Genomic DNA, 21,546 nt, shown 5'->3' with positions numbered 1-21,546 from the left:
ACCCTACAATGTGATTTTCTGGATTCTTTTTTCTCAATTTGTCTGTCATAGTTGACGTGTACCTATGATGAAAATTACAGGCCTCTCTCATCTTTTTAAGTGGGATAACTTGCACAATTGGTGGCTGACTAAATACTTTTTTTCCCCACTGTAGATTATGAGTTTTATTAAGGTTGGATTTTTTGCATTTATAGCCATGGTGATCAACTGCACTGATGGAGCGGAAATCACAGAAGATAGATGTGGTGGTTGCAGCAGCAGCAGAGAAATATTTGGTTGTGAGAGATTTTAGTGCAGAAGATCTATAGGAAGTTTGAGAGAAGGGGTTCACCCCTCCCAGGCCGACTGCCTGGTGTAGGATTGTTTAGGGCCAAAGTAATGGGATGGGGTGGTGGGTTTTGGGGTATAGTGTGTATGTGAGGGGTTAGATGGTGGTGCAATTTCAGTTTTTCCCATTCCCCTTTTATTTGTGGTGACCAAAATGTGCAATTTTCAGACAACTCCAGCAAGACTGTGCGTAAAACTCCAAGAAGAGGAGGTTTGTACAAGTTGGTACTGTATTTAGGACACGACTTATCGGAACATATTTTTACGTTGTCCTGTGAATTCAGATGCCACATGTATCTATCTACCTATTTAAAAATCCTCTCGGACTATTTGGAAACAACTAAGCCACTTGTTCTTGAACCATCGACATGTTCACGCGCGGATCTAAAAAGCGACGGTCGAATCGCTCGGTAAGTACTGTAGAATGGCCAGAACTACAGTATGTTATGACATTGTTTTGTAGTTTTTGTGGAGTCCAGGGTGTCTTGTTATTTGGAACGTACTTGCATCGTTTAGAATACATTTATTCACAATTAATAGCTTTCATGAAGTTTATCGAGTTAAGTTACAAGTACATTTATAGCCTATTTTGTTCTGCCAACATTGATTAGGCTGTTTTTTAAACTGTTTGTTAATGGCTTGATTATAGGCCTGTCTTTGCGCTATGCGTTTTTAAATGTTATACTTTGACAAGTTGCTTTGCTTCCCTTGATTTAGTTGACAAAAATGTGTTCTTTGTTTTATGACTCGCATTGAATCGTGGTTGCGTGGGAGGGGCGTAAAGACACGAAGCCATTGGCATTTACCTACACAGGTTAGGGTTAGGCAACTTACAAGTATAGCCCACCCCTCACCGACCCCAGGCCACACACGTAGGGAGCTCTGTGACACTCACATATATATATATATATATATATATATATATATATATACTACCAGTCAAGTTTGGACACACCTACTACTATTTTTTACATTGTAGAATACTTGAAGACATCAAAACTAAGAAATAACACATGGAATGCATCATGTAGTAACCAAAAAAGTGTTAAACAAATCGAAATATATATTTTATATTCTTCAAATAGCCACCGTTTGCCTTGATGACAGCTTTGCACACTCTTGGCATTCTCTCAACCAGCTTCATGAGCTAGTCACCTGGAATGTATTTCAATTAACAGGTGTGCCTTTCTAAAAGTTAATTTGTGGAATTTCTTTCCTTCTTAATGCGTTTGAGCCAATCAGTTGTGTTGTGACAAGGTAGGAGAGGTATACAGAAGATAGCCCTATTTGGTAAAAGACCAAGTCCATATTATGGCAAGAACAACTCAAATAAGCAAAGAGAAACGACAGTCCATGATTACTTTAAGACATGAAGGTCAGTCAATACGGAACATTTCAAGAACTTTTAAAGTTTATTCAAGTGCAGTCGCACAAACCATCAAGCGCTATGATGAAACTGGCTCTCATGAGGACTGCCACAGGAATGGAAGATCCAGAGTTACCTCTGCTGCAGAGGATAAGTTCATTAGCGTTACCAGTCTCAGAAATTGCAGCCCAAATAAATACTTCACAGTTCAAGTCACAGACACATCTCAACATCAACTGTTCAGAGGGGACTGTGTGAATCAGGCCTTCATGGTCGAATTGCTGCAAAGAAACCACTACTAAAGGGCACAAATAAGAAGAAGAGACCTGCTTGCATCAGATGACCTGGCCTCCACAATCCCCCGACCTCAATCCAATTGAGATGGTTTGGGATGAGTGAAGGAAAAGCAGCCAACAAGTGCTCAGCATATGTGGGAACTCCTTCAAGACTGTTGGAAAAGCATTCCAGGTGAAACTGGTTGAGAGAAAGCCAAGAGTGTGCAAAGCAGTCATCAAGGCAAAGGGTGGCTATTTGAAGAATCTCAAACATAAAATGCTTTTTTGGTTACTACATGATTCCATATGTGTTATTTCATAGTTTTGATGTCTTCACTATTATTCTATAATGTAGAAAATAGTAAAAATAAAGAAAAACCCTGGAATGAGTATAGGTGTGCTCAAACTTTGGACTGGTACTGTGTGTATATATATATATATATATATATATATATATATATATATATATATATATATATTTTAACATTTACGCACACTTATTGCGCCAAGGCAATGTAATCTTTATTTATTTAACAACATTGACACTCCAAAGCATTTCAGTTTGCACTTGTGGCTAGTGCCAGGGAGGACATTTTTGTTAGTAAGGGAGTTGAACCATGCAGTCAAGGAGGACTAGTGTAGGTGTTGATATACGAAACATCTGGCTCCTATCACACTTGGAGTATTTCCAATGCCCTTAAAAGTGAATCCCACTGTAATTATACTGGGCTGTTGGCTTGTGAAACTCACCACACACAACTGATCCACACTATGGTCTGCATTCATGACTGCTCTGTAACTACAGTATCTATTCTATAAGAACTTCTGTCGGAACTGAAGTGTTATTTGGCCATTATATCAGACCTTCTTATATGTACATTTTAAAGCCAGTTAATATTTCAATAATAAGGCACATGCAGGGAAGCATGTGTCTCCTTTCCTCTGGAGGAGCTTAAAACATTTGAATAAAGCTTTTAGTCAGCATCATTTTAATAGCCTGATGCAATCCTCCTATTGGAAGTTAAAAATGCAGATCGTTGAGACATGCAAAAGCTGCAGCATTATGCCTCTTCAGTGATGGCATGAGTTGCTTGAAAGGGTGATTTTTGAGGTCAAGACACAATACAGTAAGCCAAGTGAGTTTGGTTGGTGTCAGCCTCTCTTAGTCAAAGAGAGGATCAACTTTCAGGAAGCAATAAAAGCATTATTACCTGAACATTTATCCCTGTAGTTCTCTTATGAAAATCCCTATTGACAACATCATGAAATACTATACCTGCTGTATAGTACAGTAGAGGCAATTGAGTGCATCGCAAAGGCAAACAAAAGGCTGTATGCAGTTGACATACAGTATAGGCTTGGGCACTATCCAGATTGTCATACCGACCTTGTCCCATCCCTGGGATATTCGGTAATACCAGCACTGAACACAAGGGGTGTTATTTTCAAACCCCACTGAGCCTCTGTAATCCGAAGGTTAGCAATGCTAACAAGTACAGTGGGGAAAAAAAGCATTTAGTCAGCCACCAATTGTGCAAGTTCTCCCACTTAAAAAGATGAGAGAGGCCTGTAATTTTCATCATAGGAACACGTCAACTATGACAGACAAATTGAGAAAAAAAAATCCAGAAAATCACATTGTAGGATTTTTTATGAATTTATTTGCAAATTATGGTGGAAAATAAGTATTTGGTCACCTACAAACAAGCAAGATGTCTGGCTCTCACAGACCTGTAACTTCTTCTTTAAGAGGCTCCTCTGTCCTCCACTCATTACCTGTATTAATGGCACATGTTTGAACTTGTTATCAGTATAAAAGACACCTGTCCACAACCTCAAACAGTCACACTCCAAACTCCACTATGGCCAAGACCAAAGAGCTGTCAAAGGACACCAGAAACAAAATTGTAGACCTGCACCAGGCTGGGAAGACTGAATCTGCAATAGGTAAGCAGCTTGGTTTGAAGAAATCAACTGTGGGAGCAATTATTAGGAAATGGAAGACATACAAGACCACTGATAATCTCCCTCGATCTGGGGCTCCACGCAAGATCTCACCCCGTGGGGTCAAAATTATCACAAGAACGGTGAGCAAAAATCCCAGAACCACACGGGGGGACCTAGTGAATGACCTGCAGAGAGGTGGGACCAAAGTAACAAAGCCTACCATCAGTAACACACTACGCCGCCAGGGACTCAAATCCTGCAGTGCCAGACGTGTCCCCCTGCTTAAGCCAGTACATGTCCAGGCCCGTCTGAAGTTTGCTAGAGTGCATTTGGATGATCCAGAAGAGGATTGGGAGAATGTCATATGGTCAGATGAAACCAAAATATAAATTTTTGGTAAAAACTCAACTCGTCGTGTTTGGAGGACAAAGAATGCTGAGTTGCATCCAAAGAACACCATACCTACTGTGAAGCATGGGGGGTGGAAACATCATGCTTTGGGGCTGTTTTTCTGCAAAGGGACCAGGACGACTGATCCGTGTAAAGGAAAGAATGAATGGGGCCATGTATCGTGAGATTTTGAGTGAAAACCTCCTTCCATCAGCAAGGGCATTGAAGATGAAACGTGGCTGGGTCTTTCAGCATGACAATGATACCAAACACACCGCCCGGGCAACGAAGGAGTGGCTTCGTAAGAAGCATTTCAAGGTCCTGGAGTGGCCTAGCCAGTCTCCAGATCTCAACCCCATAGAAAATCTTTGGAGGGAGTTGAAAGTCCGTGTTGCCCAGCAACAGCCCCAAAACATCACTGCTCTAGAGGAGATCTGCATGGAGGAATGGGCAAAAATACCAGCAACAGTGTGTGAAAACCTTGTGAAGACTTACAGAAAACGTTTGACCTGTGTCATTGCCATCAAAGGGTATATAACAAAGTATTGAGAAACTTTTGTTATTGACCAAATACTTATTTTCCACCATAATTTGCAAATAAATTCATTAAAAATCCCACAATGTGATTTTCTGGATTTTTTTTCCTCATTTTGTCTGTCATAGTTGACGTGTACCTATGGCCTCTCTCATATTTTTAAGTGGGAGAACTTGCACAATTGGTGGATGACTAAATACTTTTTTTCCCCACTGTACATGTACAATCTCATAGCGAATGCTAGCTAAATGCTAACGAGTGCATTGTAAACATTTGATACAGTCTCCAACGTAAAATATTTGCACGACAGACATTAGGCTTACTGGGGTATTTGGCAAAAGCCACGGGATGTTGTTTAAATACAGTCAACTATTTCTTTACATTTTTTCAATAACATAAAAATGTATGAGATGGATTGCCTGTCTTTGCAATTTGTGCGCTCGTTAGCTAGCAGCCTCTATTGAAATTCTCTATTAGTTTGTGCAATTTTTTTGCGTTCTGGTAATAGACAACCAATGGGCTTTTTAGCGCCTCCTTGTGTACGAAGACCGTAATACTGTAAATCCCAGGATGAGAGAAGGATGGTATGACGATATGAAAATCTGGATACTGCCCAACCCTAACAGACATCCCAGCTCATAAAGTTATACAAGTAACTCAAATGCTACTCAGTTTGCGGCACACACAAAACAAATATTAGACAGCAAGGCTATTGATCCAGGAGGGGATTATTTAACATAAAAAAAAAAAAAATGGGGGGTAGGGGGAGGGTAGAAGGATTACTTTTATCCTATCCCAGGTATTCCTTAAAGAGGTGGGGTTTGAAGTGTCTCCGGAAGGTGGTGAGTGACTCCGCTGTCCTGGCGTCGTGAGGGAGCTTGTTCCACCATTGGGGTGCCAGAGCAGCGAACAGTTTTGACTGGGCTGAGCGGGAACTGTGCTTCCGCAGAGGTAGGGGGGCCAGCAGGCCAGAGGTGGATGAACGCAATGCCCTTGTTTGGGTGTAGGGACTGATCAGAGCCTGAAGGTACAGAGGTGCCGTTCCCCTCACAGCTCCGTAGGCAAGCACCATGGTATTGTAGCAGATGCAGGCTTCAACTGGAAGCCAGTGGAGTGTGTGGAGGAGCGGGGTGACGTTAGAGAACTTGGGAAGGTTGAACACCAGACGGGCTGCAGCATTCTGGATGAGTTGTAGGGGTTTAATGGCACAGGCAGGGAGCCCAGCCAACAGCGAGTTGCAGTAATCCAGACGGGAGATGACAAGTGCCTGGATTAGGACCTGTGCCACTTCCTGTATAAGGTAGGGTCGTACTCTGCGAATGTTGTAGTGCATGAACCTACAGGATCGGGTCACCACTTTGATGTTAGCGGAGAACGACAGGGTGTTGTCCATGGTCATGCCAAGGTTCTTTGCACTCTGGGAGGAGGACACAACGGAGTTGTCAACCGTGATGGCGAAATCATGGAACGGGCAGTCCTTCCCCGGGAGGAAGAGCAGCTCCATCTTGCCGAGGTTCAGCTTGAGGTGGTGATCCGTCATCCACACTGATATGTCTGACAGACATGCAGAGATGCAATTCGCCACCTGGTTATCAAAAGGGGGAAAGGAGATTAATTGTGTGTCGTCTGCGTAGCAATGATAGGAGAGACCATGTGAGGATATGACAGAGCCAAGTGACTTGGAGTATAGAGAGAATAGGAGAGGGCCTAGAACTGAGCCCTGGGGGACACCAGTGGTGAGAGCATGTGGTGCGGAGACAGATTCTCGCCACGCCACCTGGTAGGAGCGACCTGTGAGGTAGGACGCAATCCAAGAGTGAGCCGCGCCGGAGATGCCCAACTCGGAGAGGGTGGAGAGGAGGATCTGATGGCTCACAGTATCAAAGGCAGCAGATAGGTCTAGAAGGATGAGAGCAGAGGAGAGAGAGTTAGCCTCCGTGACACAGAGAAGAGCAGTCTCAGTTGAATGACCAGTCTTGAAACCTGACTGGTTTGGATCAAGAAGGTCATTCTGAGAGAGATAGCAAGAGAGTTGGCTAAAGACAGCACGCTCAAGAGTTTTGGAGAGAAAAGAAAGAAGGGATACTGGTCTGTAGTTGTTGACATCGGAGGGATCGGGTGTAGGTTTTTTGAGAAGGGGTGCAACTCTCGCTCTCTTGAAGATGGAAGGGACATAGCCAGTGGTCAAGGATGAGTTGATGAGCGAGGTGAGGTAAGGGAGAAGGTCTCCGGAAATGGACTGGAGAAGAGAGGAGGGGATAGGGTCAAGCGGGCAGGTTGTTGGGCGGCCAGCCGTCACAAGTCGCAAGATTTCATCTGGAGAGAGAGGGGAGAAAGAAGTCAAAGCATAGGGTAGGGCAGTGTGAGCAAGATAATCTTGATTTTGCAAGAAGATATCTAGCTACTAAATTAGCAAACCAAATGAACAACTGCAGAGCATTTAGCACATTTTAGACAGTTAATTTAATACACTGAACAAAAATATGAACGCAACATGTAAAGTGTTGGTCCCAGGTTTCATGAGCTGAAATAAAAGATCCCAGAAATGTTCCATATGCACAAAAAGCTTATTTCTCTCAATTTTTGTGCACAAATTTGTTTACATCCCTGTTAGTGAGCATTTATCATTTGCCAAGATAATCCATCCACCTGTGGCATATCAAGAAGCTGATTTAACAGCATGATCATTACACAGGTGAACCTTGTGCTGGGGACAATAAAAGGCCACTCTAAAATGTGCCGTTTTGTCACACAACAAAAGGCCACAGATGTCTCAAGTTTTGATGGAGCGTGTAATTGGCATGCTGACTGCAGGAATGTCCACCAGAGCTGTTGCTACCATAAGCCGCCTCCAATGTCTTTATAGAAAATTTGGCAGTACGTCCAACCCGCCTCACAACCGCAGACCACGTGTATGGCGTTGTGTGGGCGAACGGTTTGCTGATTTCAACATTGTGAACAGAGTGCCACATGGTGGCGGTGGGGTTATGGTATGGTACCGACAACAAACACAATTGTATTTGATCAATGGCAATTTGAATGCACAAAAATAGGCCCTTTTCTTTTTTTAAAGGTATCTGTGACTAGCAAATGCATATCTTTATTCCCAGTCATGTGAAATCCATAGATTAGGGCCTAATTTATTTATTTAAATTGACTGATTTCTTCTTATGAATTATAACTCAGTAAAATCTATTAAATTGTTGCATGTTGCGTTTATATTTTTGTTCAGTATGGTTATAAGATATCAAGCTGGCAAATATTTAGTTGTGAATTCCATACTGTAACTAGATCACCTGGCGCGTGCTGCACAGCAGTCAGTGACACACAAAGTTCCGGTCTCTTGTCCTACCTCTGCAGTCCCCACCCATCACATCCCCTACTTCAGAAAGCAAAGTAGGCTAACCCACTGCAGGGCCAGAAACTTGATGTATATTATCTCTTGCTGAGAGATGTGAAGGAAACGCATGAAACCCACATTACCTTGACTTATGTTACACTGTCTGAGAGTTTCTTCTTGACATTATCTCCTTCCCATGTTCTCTTGCACATGATGAATTTCGCCTCGCTGCTCTTGTCTTCATTTAAGGAAAAATAATCTAAAGGAACAAAAGTTGTATGATGGATCTGAAGTTTTCCATTACAAACTTTATTCGTCATGGTAATGATATGGAGCTAACATCCCCTCTCTCTCTGTGAACACGATACAGTGTTAATTAGAACCAGCTTGATGCATTTCTTTCTGGATCAGTTTACAGATGGGACTGTTTTAATGCCAGCTTTTTCTCCATGAGCAGAATGGATCAGCTTTATGATGGGGATGGAGTTTGACCTTGTGTTTCACATTTATTCAGTATTATAAAGGCATTCAGATGCAGTACATGAATGTAATGCCTACATAACGATAATCTGAACATATGAGTCCTGGCATTGATCAACTCCCATAAATGTTTGAATTGATTGTAAAGTCGGAGAGCAGTGTGTTATTATCATCAAAATGTTTGATTCCACTGCTGAGGATGCTGATTTAACCACGTGTACTGAACCGAACAGTACTGTACTGGCCTAACAATTGTTAGTTAATATTTTATGCATCTTTATTGCAAATACTAATGCTCCTTCTCCACAAGCTTTTTTTGTAGTACTTCTGTTATTTGCTCAACCCACAATCCCAAATGCGCTGCATGATTTGCAGGCCCTCTCTCTCTTTCCCGCTCTCTTCTCTCCCCAGCATTCTAATCCTGCATTTGTCAATACAACATGATTGCGCTACTCCTCCCATCTTTCTCTGTGGCTTCACTAAATGTTTGTTTTAGCACACGTGTTACCATGGATCGCATTCTCCAGAGACAAAAGAGTCTGCTCTCTGACTGTGAAAGATTGTGTGTAGTTATGTGTGCGCACGTGTGTTCAGGACACGGTATGACGTCCAAAACAGATATTTTCATGCTTGTATTCTTATTTAATGGATGTGAACTTGCAGGTGAACGTTTTAAGAATACTTACTTTCTCAGTACTCAGTACCGTTGGGTTTATGTGATTAGAGTTGGGGATTTCACCCTCATTGCCCCCCCTTTTATTTTATCCCATACTGTATCTCTCAACATCGGTAACCCAATGTAAGAAAAGAGCCCATTATTGAGAGGGTTGGTTTAGAAAGTCGGAGAGGAGAGGCAGGATGACAGCGTCAGAGCAAAGGAAAGTGGAGACAGTGACTACATGGAGAGAGAAAGCAACAGGTGCAGCACACTTCCTGTGTGTTTCCTTCCTCTCATCTTTAAAAAGAGATGCCACAGTAGAGCAGTAGTCACACACTCTCTCTCTCTCAAAGACTACTTAACTGAATAGAGATATACACACACACCAATACTAATGCACAAATAAATATAAATATTTTGCTTTTTCGTGTGAGGCCATCTTTGTATTGTTTGTTGAATGTACTTTGAGATCTGAGTTTGCCAAATGACTTGTAATAGTTTGGATTGTGTGTGGCTGGATTCCCACTCCCAGCAGGAGCTGTAGTTCTGTAGTACAGGGGTTGGACCCAGGAATTGGGCTGTTTCTTCTGGACTTGACAAGAGCTTAGCCCGTTCCCCTTCCCTACCTCTAACCCCCTGCCACACAACAGTGAGCACTCCGCACCTAATCCGCTCGCCCACCCACTCCACACACATAAAAAATAAATAAATAATAATAATAATAATAATAATAAAGCTGGGTAATGGACAAGCCGGCTGTAAAAGCATACACACAGAATCAGGGGTTGGAAACAATTATTTTCCAATCATTTATTTCTGAACAGAACCATTATTTTTTTGTTCTGTTCCACTGTTCCAGACAGAAAAATAAATAAAGTTCTGAACCGGTTCGAACCCCAAAAAAGTAACGGTTTAGATTTGTTCGTTTTTAAGCCACTGAAATCGACAATTAGCTCGACGTTAAATTATTTCACAAATTAGTACGGATAGAGCTGTATAGAGCTGTGGTTAACCACTGTGTCAACCATAACAACATCCTGCCCCAGGTTATGCTTGTGAAAGAGGGTTATTGTGTCTTACCCTGGGATTTACAGTTAACTTGCCAATTTACATATTTGCTTTACTGATTCACTCATTGCATTGTTGTATTGTAAGACCAGTTTTCATACTGTGTGGTCAATACATTAACAGAGCTGGACTTCAATTGAACTATCTATTGAATTGATAATAATGTATCCCTCATCTGTAACAGTCTGGCCAGTACAGATGAACAGTTCATCAAATGGCTACCTGGACTATTTACATTGACCCCCTTTTTTTTATGCTGCTGCTACTCGCTGTTTATTATCTATGCAAAGTCACTTTACCCCTACCTATATGTACGTATGACCTCAATTACTTCGACTAACCTGTACCCCCGCACATTGACTCGGTACCGGTAACGCCTCGTTATTGTTATTTTATTGTGTTACTTTTTTTAAACGTATTGTCTCACTCTGCACTTTTCGGTAAGGGCTTGTACAGTGGGGAAAAAAAGTATTTAGTCAGCCACCAATTGTGCAAGTTCTCCCACTTAAAAATATGAGAGAGGCCTGTAATTTTCATCATAGGTACACGTCAACTATGACAGAGAAAATGAGGAAAAAAAATCCAGAAAATCACATTGTAGGATTTTTTATGAATTTATTTGCAAATTATGGTGGAAAATAAGTATTTGGTCAATAACAAAAGTTTCTCAATACTTTGTTATGTACCCTTTGTTGGCAATGACACAGGTCAAACGTTTTCTGTAAGTCTTCACAAGGTTTTCACACACTGTTGCTGGTATTTTGGCCCATTCCTCCATGCAGATCTCCTCTAGAGCAGTGATGTTTTGGGGCTGTCGCTGGGCAATACGGACTTTCAACTCCCGCCAAAGATTTTCTATGGGGTTGAGATCTGGAGACTGGCTAGGCCACTCCAGGACCTTGAAATGCTTCTTACGAAGCCACTCCTTCGTTGCCCGGGCGGTGTGTTTGGGATCATTGTCATGCTGAAAGACCCAGCCACGTTTCATCTTCAATGCCCTTGCTGATGGAAGGAGGTTTTCACTCAAAATCTCATGATACATGGCCCCATTCATTCTTTCCTTTACACGGATCAGTCGTCCTGGTCCCTTTGCAGAAAAACAGCCCTAAAGCATGATGTTCCCACCCCCATGCTTCACAGTAGGTATGGTGTTCTTTGGATGCAACTCAGCATTCTTTGTCCTCCAAACACGACGAGTTGAGTTTTTACCAAAAAATTATATTTTGGTTTCATCTGACATTCTCCCAATCCTCTTCTGGATCATCCAAATGCACTCTAGCAAACTTCAGACGGGCCTGGACATGTACTGGCTTAAGCAGGGGACACGTCTGGTACTGCAGGATTTGAGTCCCTGGCAGCATAGTGTGTTACTGATGGTAGGCTTTGTTACTTTGGTCCCAGCTCTCTGCAGGTCATTCACTAGGTCCCCCCCGTGTGGTTCTGGGATTTTTGCTCACCGTTCTTGTGATCATTTTGACCCCCACAGGGTGAGATCTTGCGTGGAGCCCCAGATCGAGGGAGATTATCAGTGGTCTTGTATGTCTTCCATTTCCTAATAATTGCTCCCACAGTTGATTTCTTCAAACCAAGCTGCTTACCTATTGCAGATTCAGTCTTCCCAGCCTGGTGCAGGTCTACAATTTTGTTTCTGGTGTCCTTTGACAGCTCTTTGGTCTTGGCCATAGTGGAGTTTGGAGTGTGACTGTTTGAGGTTGTGGACAGGTGTCTTTTATACTGATAACAAGTTCAAACAGGTGCCATTAATACAGGTAACGAGTGGAGGACAGAGGAGCCTCTTAAAGAAGAAGTTACAGGTCTGTGAGAGCCAGAAATCTTGCTTGTTTGTAGGTGACCAAATACTTATTTTCCACCATAATTTGCAAATAAATTCATTAAAAATCCTACAATGTGATTTTCTGGATTTTTTTCTCTCATTTTGTCTGTCATAGTTGACGTGTACCTATGATGAAAATTACAGGCCTCTCTCATCTTTTTAAGTGGGAGAACTTGCACAATTGGTGGCTGACTAAATACTTTTTTTCCCCACTGTAAGTAAGCATTTCACAGTAAGGTCTACACCTGTTATATTCGGCGCATGTGAGAAATAAAATTTGATTTGAGTTTTCTATAAGTGGTTACAGGTGTTGCTCATCAAAGCTGCTGATTGTAGGAGTGTATATGGTAAGGAGTTTATATGTTAAACCTTTGCAGACTTATTGCCAGGGCTCTCTGCCCACTCTCTTGCCCCTAGCTTAGCGGAGGTGTGATTGGTTGAAGCTGTTAGATCCATCACTCTTTGTGTTCCTGCCAAACTCTGCGGCAGAAAGAAGCTTGAGAGCATACATACAGTACTTACATGTTGATGGCTAGACTTTTGGTCCTACAACATCCATTTATGCTCCTGTATCAATCAATGTATTAACTTCAGTTATCCATTTACCCAAGTTTATTTATGTCACGTTCGTTCATTGTAGACGGGACGGACCAAGGCACAGCGTGATATGCATACATGTTTATTAATTAATAAACACAACGACAAAACAATAAACAAACGATACGTGAAGTCCAAGGTAGAAAACCAAAACATACCTCACACGGAACAAGATCCCACAACCCACTAGTGCCAATAGGCTACCTAAGTATGGTCCCCAATCAGAGACAACGAGCGACAGCTGCCTCTGATTGGGAACCACACCGGCCAACATAGATCTAGACATGCTAGAACTACAACATAGAAATACACAACATAGAAACTACACACCCTGACTCAACATTTAAGAGTCCCCAGAGCCAGGCCGTGACAGTACCCCCCAAAGGTGCGGACTCCGACCACGCAACTTAAACATAACAGGGTAGGGGCCGGGTGGGCATTCCGCCTCGGAGGTGGATCCGGCTCCGGGCGTGACCACCACCTATTTTCCGCCTCCCTGTTGCGCCCCTGGTCTGGTCTGGACCTCGGCGCGCTGCTTCCCCACTCCTTCCTCCCACGAAGTACCAAGCCCTGTCTGGACCCTGGTGTGGGAGACCCCGAACCTGGAGAGAGGCTGACATCTGGGTCTGGACTGGAACCGCTGACTGGAGCTGGATCAGGCACCGGTGGAGCGGACTGCTCTGGCTCCGGCGTGGAGCCGCTGACCGGAGCTGGACTAGACCCCGGTGGAGCGGATTGCTCTGGCTCCGGAGTGGATTCACTGATCGGGGCTGGACTGGACCCCGGTGGAGCGGATTGCTCTGGCTCCGGAGTGGAGCAGCTGACTGGTGCCGAACCAGGCACCGGTGGAACAGGCACAGGCCGTGCCGGACTGGACACGCGCACCACTGGCTTGGTGCGAGGGGCAGGAACAGGCCGGACTGGGCTGGCGACGCGCACCACTAGCTTGGTGCAGGGAGCAGGAACGGGCCGGGCCGGACTGGGAACACGCACCACTGGCTTGGTGCGGGGAGCAGGAACGGGCCGGGCCGGACTGGGAACACGCACCACTGGCTTGGTGCGGGGAGCAGGAACGGGCCGGGCCGGACTGGGAACACGCACCATTGGCTTGGTGCGGGGAGCAGGAACGGGCCGGGCCGGACTGGGAACACGCACCACTGGCTTGGTGCGAGGGGCAGGAACAGACCGGGCCGGGCTGGCGACGCGCACTACTGGCTTGGTGCGAGGGGCAGGAACGGGCCGGGCCGGACTGGGAACACGCACCACTGGCTTGGTGCGGGGAGCAGGAACGGGCCGGGCCGGACTGGGAACACGCACCACTGGCTTGGTGCGAGGGGCAGGAACAGACCGGGCCGGGCTGGCGACGCGCACTACTGGCTTGGTGCGAGGGGCAGGAACGGGCCGGGCCGGACTGGGAACACGCACCACTGGCTTGGTGCGGGGAGCAGGAACGGGCCAGGCTGGCGACGCGCACCACTGGCTTGGTGCGAGGGGCAGGAACAGGCCGGATCGGGCTGGCGACGCGCACCACTGGCTTGGTTCGAGGGGCAGGAACAGACCGGGCCGGGCTGGCGACGCGCACCACTGGCTTGGTGCGAGGGGCAGGAACAGGCCGGGCCGGGCTGGCGACGCGCACCACTGGCATGGTGCGGGGAGCAGGAACGGGCCGGGCCGGACTGGGAACACGCACCACTGGCTTGGTGCGGGGAGCAGGAACGGGCCGTACCGGACTGTGGAGGCGGACTGGAGGTCTGGAGCGGAGAGCTGGCACAACCCGTCCTGGCTGGATGCCTACTTCCGCACAGTATGTGTGAAGCATTAGCACAGGACGTACAGGGCTGTGCACGCGTACTGGCGATACAGTACGTAGCACCGGCGCAGGATATACGGGACCGAGGAGGCGTACTGGAGACCAGGAGCGTTGAGCCGGCACATCCCGTCCTGGCTGAATGCCCATCTTCGCACGACACGTGCGTGGTGCTAGCACAGGACGTACAGGACTGTGCCGGAACACTGGCGACACAGTACGTAGCTCCGCATAACACGGAGCCTGCCCAGTCACACGCTTCCTCACGTGAGTACGGGGAGTTGGCTCTGCTCTAACACTAGGCTCCGCCAACCACCCTTTTAGCCCCCCCCAAAATGTTATTGGGGCTGTCTCTCGGGCTTCTTCCTCGGCCGGCACCTTCTGCGTTGCCGCTGCTCCTCTCTATAACGCGCTGTCTCCTCCCAAGGACGGCGATCCATCCCGGCCTGAATCTCCTCCCAAGTCCAGGATCCCTTACCGTCCAGGATCTCCTCCCAGGTCCAGGCTGTCTGCTCCTGGACACGCTGCTTGGTCCTCGTTTGGTGGGATCTTCTGTCACGTGCGTTCATTGTAGACGGGACAGACCAAGGCGCAGTGTGATATGCATACATGTTTATTAATTAATAAACACAACGACAAAACAATAAACAAACGATACGTGAAGTCCAAGGTAGAAAACCAAAACATACCTCACACGGAACAAGATCCCACAACCCACTAGTGCCAATAGGCTACCTAAGTATGGTTCCCAATCAGAGACAACGAGCGACAGCTGCCTCTGATTGGGAACCACACTGGCCAACATAGATCTAGACATGCTAGAACTACAACATAGAAATACACAACATAGAAACGACACACCCTGACTCAACATTTAAGAGTCCCCAGAGCCAGGGCGTGACAATTTAGGAATACCTGTGGTTTCAGTCTTGTCTGACTCAGCTATCAAATCTGATAAGCAGATATTTATAAATGCCGCTGATTCTAACTCGGAGTGTGTGTACTCGTGTGTTTTTAAAATATATTTTCCTTTATTATTTTCCCCTAACCCTACCCCCTCTCCCCTAATTGGAGTAAACTAATGGACAACAACACTTAGGGTTCTACTTCCAGCTTATACATACTACACTGCTCAAAAAAATAAAGGGAACACTTAAAAAACACAATGTAACTCCAAGTCAATCACACTTCTGTGAAATCAAACTGTCCACTTAGGAAGCAACACTGATTGACAATAAATTTAACATGCTGTTGTGCAAATGGAATAGACAACAGGTGGAAATAATAGGCAATTAGCAAGACACCCCCAATAAAGGACTGGTTTTGCAGGTGGTGACCACAGACCACTTCTCAGTTCCTATGCTTCCTGGCTGATGTTTTGGTCACTTTTGAATGCTGGCGGTGCTTTCACTCTAGTGGTAGCATGAGACGGAGTCTACAACCCACACAAGTGGCTCAGGTAGTGCAGCTCATCCAGGATGGCACATCAATGCGAGCTGTGGCAAGAAGGTTTGCTGTGTCTGTCAGCGTAGTGTCCAGAGCATGGAGGCGCTACCAGGAGACAGGCCAGTACATCAGGAGATGTGGAGGAGGCTGTAGGAGGGCAACAACCCAGCAGCAGGACTGCTACCTCCGCCTTTGTGCAAGGAGGAGCAGGAGGAGCACCGCCAGAGCCCTGCAAAATGACCTCCACCAGGCCACAAATGTGCATGTGTCTGCTCAAACGGTCAGAAACAGACTCCATGAGGGTGGTATGAGGGCCCGACGTCCACAGGTGGGGGTTGTGCTTACAACCCAACACCGTGCAGGACGTTTGGCATTTGCCAGAGAACACCAAGATTGGCAAATTCGCCACTGGCGCCCTGTGCTCTTCACAGATGAAAGCAGGTTCACACTGAGCACATGTGACAGACGTGACAGAGTCTGGAGACGCCGTGGAGAACGTTCTGCTGCCTGCAACATCCTCCAGCATGACCGGTTTGGCAGTGGGTCAGTCATGGTGTGGGGTGGCATTTCTTTGGGGGGCCGCACAGCCCTCCATGTGCTCGCCAGAGGTAGCCTGACTGCCATTAGGTACCGAGATGAGATCCTCAGACCCCTTGTGAGACCATATGCTGGTGCGGTTGGCCCTGGGTTCCTCCTAATGCAAGACAATGCTAGACCTCATGTGGCTGGAGTGTGTCAGCAGTTCCTGCAAGAGGAAGGCATTGATGCTATGGACCGCCCGTTCCCCAGACTTGAATCCAATTGAGCACATCTGGGACATCATATCTCGCTCCATCCACCAACGCCACGTTGCACCACAGACTGTCCAGGAGTTGGCGGATGCTTTAGTCCAGGTCTGGGAGGAGATCCCTCAGGAGACCATCCGCCACCTCATCAGGAGCATGCCCAGGCGTTGTAGGGAGGTCATACAGGCACGTGGAGGCCACACACACTACTGAGCCTCATTTTGACTTGTTTTAAGGACATTACATCAAAGTTGGATCAGCCTGTAGTGTGGTTTTCCACTTTAATTTTGAGGGTGACTCCAAATCCAGACCTCCATGGGTTGATAAATTTGATTTCCATTGATAATTTTGGTGTGATTTTGTTGTCAGCACATTCAACTATGTAAAGAAAAAAGTATTTAATAAGATTATTTCATTCATTCAGATCTAGGATGTGTTATTTTAGTGTTCCCTTAATTTTTTTGAGCAGTGTATATACATTTTACGGACACAGTATATTTTACAATAGTTATCTTTTGTTTGTTTTTAGTCCCATCCTTCAGCTACCCTCAACCCCTCCCATCTATCTCTGAAGACCATTCAGTTGTATAATATTTGTATAATAATTTAAATTATAAAACTCAAAGTTTTGAATCCAGCGTCATTTTGTGTATCATTTCATAAACCATGTGCCATGGAATCAGTACATCAAAAATCTCTTCCCAACTATTTAGCAATCTATATGGCACAGCTGTACATTTTTTGGTCCTTAAATGAAACTGGTATACTTTTTTTATTTATCACCATTTTTTAAAAGCAATTTTGGTCTTTAATGCAGGGCCGACAGACAAGTTCCTTTGCTTTTATGCATGGGTGCTTGTGTTTGTGCATGTTTGAATAGTGGTAGTGAATTTATGTGAGAGCACTGCAACATTTACCATGTCAGTGGGAACCTCCCTGTGCCCCCTCCCCCCTCTATGCTCAATGTTGCCAATAGCATTACCATAGTATCTGACACTGTGTGCAGCCTGCCTCTGTCTCTCTTTCTTCAACATCTTTCCATCATTCCTTTGCCCTTTGATCATCTATGTTACTGTGTATGTGAGACTAGCTAAGTGAGAGCTAAAATCTTACAAGAGGATCATTTGGCATATGTTGTGAACTTAGCTCTCCCACATCTTTCAACATAGTTACTCTAACTAGCCTGGTGCTAGATCTGCATGTTCTTCATACAAAAAGTCCTCCTTCCATCTTTCATGCATGCCTATATCCAATCTGTTTTGTTTTTCATGATCATCCCCTCCCCTCACACTCCTCTCCAATCATTATTAAAACCTGTTAATAAGGAGAGGAAGTGGAGGAGGTGTGACTGTGTTAGTGCTGTAGATATAAATGAGAGAGAATAATTTCTGTGTACCATGTGTACAGTTTTTCATCAATAGAGGAGTGTGGATGAATCTGTGTATATTTGAAGGCTTGGTGAAGCCATGTTGAAATATATTATGACTATTTAGAGCAATGTATTCCAGAGTATGAGAGCAGATTGGTATACAGATAGGTGTGCGTGTATTTGCGCAGCTGCGCACACATGCGCCCATGCCTGTGTGTGTGTGTGTGTGTGTGTGTACAGTAGCCCTGTGCAGCGTCCTTTAGTGACAGATGGAGGTGGACCTCCGTCAGATTAATAGCCAGATTTTCCAACCAATCGGATCTGGCCTGCAGGGAAGGGAGGGTGTGGTAAAAATAGCTGGCTGTCTATTCTCCGATGTGTGAGAGTGTGTCTATGTGCACGCTCGTGTGTGTGTAAGAGAGCAGATAAGCGTTCACGTGCACAAGCGCTGCGTTACAGTACTGTAGTACTGTAGGACTGTAGCCTGGTACATAGAGGAGATCATAACTTATTTGGTCCAACCGGTAGTACATCCATATCAACCAAACATGTTGTTTTACATTTCTTGTATTTTCTTTATACAAAAGTGCACAACTTTAGGTGTCAGAGTAACCATGGCAACAGGTGTAGCTCTGTGACCTGGCGATATAGCTGCATTGATTTGCACTCTGGGTGCCTTTGTCAACAGCCTGCTGTGATTGGTAGAACATTGGAGTGCAGATGATACAGAAGGTGGTGAAACCACAGCGTCAGGTTCTTCAGTAACAGTAGACCTTTAGCGGGGGTTGTCATTATACTGCATGGACTTTCCTTTCATCAACACCTATTTCAGACCAATCTAGAGTTATGCTAATTCCTAAACAGAGCACAATCTCAGAATAATCATTCCTGTATAAGTGCAATTTAATAGATGTATTCTGCTTCTCCCCACATTTCTCTCTGTCGGTCTCATTCTCACAACCCTATTCTTTCCCATTCCTTTGATCTCACTACTAAATTGTTCCGCCCCTTTCACTTCCCTTTTACTTCGACGTGCTGTTTCTAACTCTTCTCATCTTCTCTTTCTCTCTCTGTATCTTTCAGATCTTTGCTATCTTTGCTTTCTCGACATGCGGCAGCTACTCTGGCATGTTCAAGATGAGTGTGGAGAGTAAAAACCGGTCAGAGAGTGACCTGAGCATTGAGGTGACGTTTGAGTATCCATTCAGGTCAGTATGCCTAATCAGTCACACCTAACCCCCTGAACACACACAAATATGGTTTGTCTGTCATTTTTACAGTACCACTGGGCTGCAAACGTCAGGGATGGAACATGAATCTATATTAAACTATGTTAACCCAATTTGACGTCTCTCTTCCTCTCTCTTTCTCTGTCTACCATCTTCTCTGTCTTTCTATGTCCCTTGTCCTTGCCAGGCTACATCAGGTGTACTTCGATGACCCAACCTGTAAGGGGGAAAGCCCTGAGCGTCTGTTCCTGATCAGAGACTACTCCTCCTCAGCTGAGATCTTTGTCACCGTCGGTGTCTTCTCCTTCCTCTACTCCATGGCAGCCCTTTCTGTGTACGTTTTCATTCTGGAGAAATACCTTGAAGGCTGAAAGGGAGCCCAGATTGTGAGTTTGTCTTTCGCTCTTCTTGTATCTAGTAGGCATATTCCATACCATATTCCACTACCTCTGCTACTATTACTAATATCCTAGTAATGATAATGATAATGATGATGACGATGATGAGATTGATTACGTTTCTGATGAGAACTTTGAGATTTGATGATGATGAATATGTATGTTGCTAATGCTTTATAACTTGATGCTCCTCAGGACTTCGTTGTGACGTCAGTGTTCACCTTCTTCTGGCTGGTGGCTTCTTCTGCCTGGGCTAAAGGTCTGTCGGATGTGAAGGCAGCCACCGACCCAGACAAGGTCCTCTTACTGATCGATGGCCTGTGACGAACCGGAGAACCGCTGCCGTGAAGTCCATGACCCTGTGGTCTCTGGTCTCAACACATCTGGGGTAAGTTTTTCAGGAATGGTGTGTTTAGTGAAAGTGCATTTACTGCTGAGGACATGACAGAAAAAACCTGTACTACAACATATTGACTTACTCTTCTTTTTCCAATTCACCCCCCAGGCGTTTGGCTTCCTGAACCTGATCCTGTGGGGAGGAAACCTGTGGTTTGTGTTCAAGGAGACCGGCTGGATGGCAGCCTTCGGAGGCACATATGCACCTTCCCAGGAGAACGCGCCTGCTCCAGAGTCCTTTGGCCAGGAAGGCTATGGGCAAGAGGGCTACGCACAGCAGGGGGACGCCTATGCCGGCACCCAGGGAGGCTACCAGCCCGACTATGGCCAGGGCGGCTACACCGAGGGAGGCGGAGACTATCAGCAGGGGGGATACGAACAACAGCCCACCTCCTTCGCCAATCAAATGTGAGCTGGTCCACCCTACAGCAGCTGGAAGATGGTGAGTGTCAGTGCATATGTTGGAGCAATACTGAGAATACAGAGTTAAACGACTGTGAGAAATACTGTAATAATGTTACTCTTCCAAAGGGAATGCAGACTGTGGCTTTATGACATCTTCATAAGCTTTATGTATACATTAGTTGTAATTTCTCTCTCTCTCTCCCTTTGTCTTTCTCTCTCTCTCTCTCTCTCTCTCTCTCTCTCTCTCTCTCTCTCTCTCTCTCTCTCTCTCTCTCTCTCTCTCTCTCTCTCTCTCTCTCTCTCTCTCTCTCTCTCTCTCTCTCTCTCTCTCTCTCTCTCTCTCTCTCTCCAGGGCCACCATGTGATTTGGGTGTGTGGTGCCTGACCACCATCCACAATTCCACACTCCTCTGTTTGTCTGTTTGTGCATCTGTGAGTTGACAAGAGGAGGGAGGGAGGGAGGGATGGAAGAAGGTGGGGTCTTGGGAGGGGAATTTAGCAACACCGTGTCCATTTGGGTTATTTTGGTGAGGGGGAAATGGGTCCTTACTGTAACATGCTGTTTCTTCTGTTGATGTGTTTAACTCTAGAAGACAACAGGGGATTGTCCGTTTGATCATATGAGGAAAAACTTGAATACAATATTTTAGAAAACTACAAAGATCTATCTTATATGGGAATAACACTTAAATGAAGGACAATAATGGTAGTAATATTTAACTTGGGAGAATGTATTTGTCTGTGCTGTGTAAATATCAACATATTAATATATAAATATATGTACACAGTTGAATAATTGTGTGCTCCATATTAGTTGTTATACAACAGATGTAGAGCACAGAGTTATTCAATTGTATTTACTTCAGTTCTGTTTAGGTCACAGTTCAACCCTCG

The 21,546-nt window shown here is 45.2% G+C and overlaps 1 pseudogene; it reads left to right on the top strand.

Annotated features, from left to right (window-relative positions):
- The first annotated feature begins 654 nt into the window (after nt 1–654).
- LOC121545673 lies at nt 655–21,111 on the top strand (annotated as a pseudogene).
- The last annotated feature ends 435 nt before the right edge of the window (nt 21,112–21,546 follow it).

Source organism: Coregonus clupeaformis, chromosome 30, assembly GCF_020615455.1.
Source record: "Coregonus clupeaformis isolate EN_2021a chromosome 30, ASM2061545v1, whole genome shotgun sequence".
Classification (NCBI taxonomy): domain Eukaryota; kingdom Metazoa; phylum Chordata; class Actinopteri; order Salmoniformes; family Salmonidae; genus Coregonus; species Coregonus clupeaformis.
This window is presented reverse-complemented; position numbering and strand designations above follow the sequence as displayed.